The sequence below is a fragment of the Seriola lalandi genome, unplaced genomic scaffold (assembly GCF_002814215.2).
Source record: "Seriola lalandi dorsalis isolate HSWRI2012SDOR001 ecotype SW California unplaced genomic scaffold, Sedor1 jcf7180002054889, whole genome shotgun sequence".
In the NCBI taxonomy this organism is placed as follows: domain Eukaryota; kingdom Metazoa; phylum Chordata; class Actinopteri; order Carangiformes; family Carangidae; genus Seriola; species Seriola lalandi.
This window is the reverse complement of record NW_019525441.1, coordinates 443,775-447,347: the sequence shown is the minus strand read 5'-3', so window position 1 is coordinate 447,347 and position 3,573 is coordinate 443,775.

The window sequence follows — 3,573 nt, the reverse complement described above, 5'->3', positions numbered from 1 at the left end:
CAAAAAAAAGAAAGGAAAAAAAAGAAAAAAGAAACAATCGCTGTGTCATGCAGGAGCCACAGTTTTTCTTTGAAGGCGCCTAGCTTCCCAGGTCCAAGTTTAATTTTTAAGTTCTTATCACCTTACCCTGCAGCCCATGTCCCATCAGTCCAACTAATCTGCTAGGCTTCTTTTCTCCAATAACACAGCACCAAGGTTATTTCTTTCATCTGGATGTGTGTTTGGACACTAAGTGATTGCTTTGACTGACTGACCTGTGTGTGGATTAAATGCAAGGGCAATTATGTCTTTGTAGGACATGCCTTTAAGCTATAGATCTAAATGCAGATGCTGTGTCTCAGTTACTCTGTGTCCTTTGTCTGGTGTCCAGAAAAGAAAATATAGATTCTGTAAGCGGTGACTGTTATAGCTCTTTGAATAATGGTGCAGCCACTTTAACAAGTCAACTGAATTTGTTTAAGTTTGAAGAAAACAGCTGATGATATGGATTAAGATGAGAGAGGAGCTCTTTTAGAAAAAGCAGGCATTTAAGCAGATGGTTTCCATTGGAAAAGGTTCTTGTGATCATTAAACAATAATGTTTTTGATTTTAGGAATATATTGTTGTTGTTACTCTTGGGTTAAAATAAATAATATGTAAATAAATAAATGTGACACTGTTAATATATGCTAATAGCTTTAATGATCATAGTGAGAGACATACAATGGAAACATAACAAGGTTGTATAAATACAGTATTTTCACCTCTCCAATTACACCCTTTGGAAACTTGTAACATAATGTCATCCCTTGGTGATTAAGAAGGAGATACTTCCTTACTTGTTTCCATGGAAATGTGGTTGAGGGGAAACAGCAAAACACCGCATCTATTATATCCCTTTTTGATTTTTCACTTAATCTTGACTTGGATAAAACAAAACATGTGTCTCATATCTCTAGCTCAATGCACAACCTGCATTAGGATACAGTCCCTCATAGTCATTTCATAGTCTATGTTTTATTCCATTCCTTTTCCAGACATGCTTGATTCAATTGATATCTTTATTGAGTAGAGCACTCAATTTTGCAGAAATGACAACGAAAGAAGATTAGATGAAGATTTATGGATGCCTAATCAATTCAAATATCACATGGCAAAGTAAGAGGTATTGCCAAAAGGCAGCAATGATAAAACTTAAGAGGACAGAACAAGATGAAAAAGTATATATCCACACTGTCCACTTTTTGGAACTATATAACAGAATATTGTTCAGATCGACCACATTTACTTCTTGTTTTGGAGAACCTCATCTTGTAGGAGAAGATGTGATGTTTGAGTTGCTTTGAGGTAGCAGGTTTTTCAGCCAGCAAAAGCAATTTTCTTTTTGTGCTGCAGGGAATTTTAAAGCAGCAAATGTTAACTGATTCATATAATTGTATAAATGGAAGTGCGGAGGAAATGCAAGGTGTGAAAACAAGATGATGATAGGCAATAGTGCAAATTATGTTCACATCATAGGTGGTAGTAATATATGAGAAAAATGTAAAACACTGAACATGCAGGGAAACCGACTTTTCACTCACCTCCACGTAGTTATTGAATGAAATATTACCAGTAAATTCACTAGCTCACCAAACAGCATAATTGCTCAGTGTCAAAGTCAGTTTTAATAATTATCTTGTTTATGATAATAATGCTGTCATAAATAACAAGAAAAAGCCCTTTATACACTCTATAATTCAATTATGTCTCTGTTCTATAAGCACTGAATTCAATATAGCCTGAGGCTTTTCAGAGAGTGCCCTCAGGGCATCACTACACATTCTACTGCTTTATTACATAATCGGTTCATAATATACTCGCTGTAGAGGTGACGAAGAACCCATGGGGGAAACTGTCCATGATAATATGACAAAATTTGAAACATCTGAATACCCATTATCTCAGAGTACAACAGAAAATGAAAACTAATTAAAAGTCAGGATCTGAGAAAATACTGCATGTATTTTACTGTGTTATTAAATGCGCATTTATATATATGTATATGTATATGTATATGTATATGTATATATATATGTATATATATCTCTATGTCCAGTTTTTTCAAGACATACCTCATGTCACCATATTCCATGATTGACATTCTTTACTGTAACCAATTCTAACATCCTGTCCTTAGCTTTCTTTTCCAATTTGCTCATATATGAAGGTTATGTGTTTACTTTTGCACAAACAGTATGATCAGCCATTCTGGTACATAGTTTTATATTAAAAAAATATGTATTTGATCAAGGTTTATATTGTGTAAAAGATCCGAATGTGAGCCCTCTGTGTTTATGGAATTTCTCAATAATATTAAAGTATACAGAACCACAGTGAATTCTTAAAAAGGCTTTTATTGATTTCTTTTTGCACGGCATCTGAAACATTTACAGTGAAGAAAACATAAAAACAACTGAAAAGAGCATTATAAAAATTATATTGGGTTATTGTTTGTGTATCATATATCAAGTTGATGATTCTTATGAACTGTCATTAGTGCCACGGGTGCTCAGCTCCGAGGCATCTATTAATATTCTGTTTCGGGTTTATTATTCTTCCGCCAAATTTCGGCACGTAACTCATCCCGCAGCTTTGAGAAAACCCCGGTAATATATACATCAAAACGTGCGTCTTGATCCCGCAAGGGGTGCTATGACTTTTGGTGTTAAAATTCCAATTTTTCCCAAAGTTATTCCCAAAAAACTGGGAATAAATAATGCATTAGAAATGCATTGGAATTTTCTTTAGAAACCCACCTTTTTTCAACAAAATTGCACCTTTTTTCTGAGTCACCCAGCTCTCTCATACCTGCACGTAGAAATGTGATTCAAACTATAAAACGGAGGAAAACTTCTGCTCTCTCAAAAAGACAGGAACTGTTTTTACATAACATGTAAACTTTTCAAACTGTGAGCACTCAAAGGAGGAGTGCAAATCACTTTTTCTTCAAAGTTAGAGTGAAAGCATCAGTTGGCTAGAGTGCGTGAAGCAGTAAAAAATAACCTTTATTTTTATTTTTAACTCGAGTTCGCGGCCAAACCGTAAAAAGGAGACAAATAATTATTTCTGAAAATGTAGACATAGTTGTTGGGATTCATAAAATGTAACTTTGACAGGCAGGGTCTGCACAAAATTTAAACGGGGTAGCTGAGTCCGGCAGCAATACCTGTCTCACTCTCATTGACGCCTAATGTAATCGTCTTTTTTTTTCAAAAGAATCTCACTCTGTCTTCGCACTGAGCTTACTCACTCATTTTAAGGAATATCTGAATAAAATAGAGACTGTAGAAACTTCTGGCTTCAGTGTCTGGCACTGTCTTTTCGGTTTATGAAAAGAAGTAACAGTTTTCTCATAATTTGCAGTTGTTTGAAGCCATGTAGAAGCCAAATTCTGGGCAGATTTTCACATTGCCATGGCAACGGCAGCTCCTGACCTGTGTGCGTGCGTGCGTGCGCCTAGCAACCAGATAACCAACTCTCCAAGCTCTGCTAGCTTTACATTAGCCGCATGTTAGGTCTTAAATTACATTTAGTTAGGTCTTAAATATGTA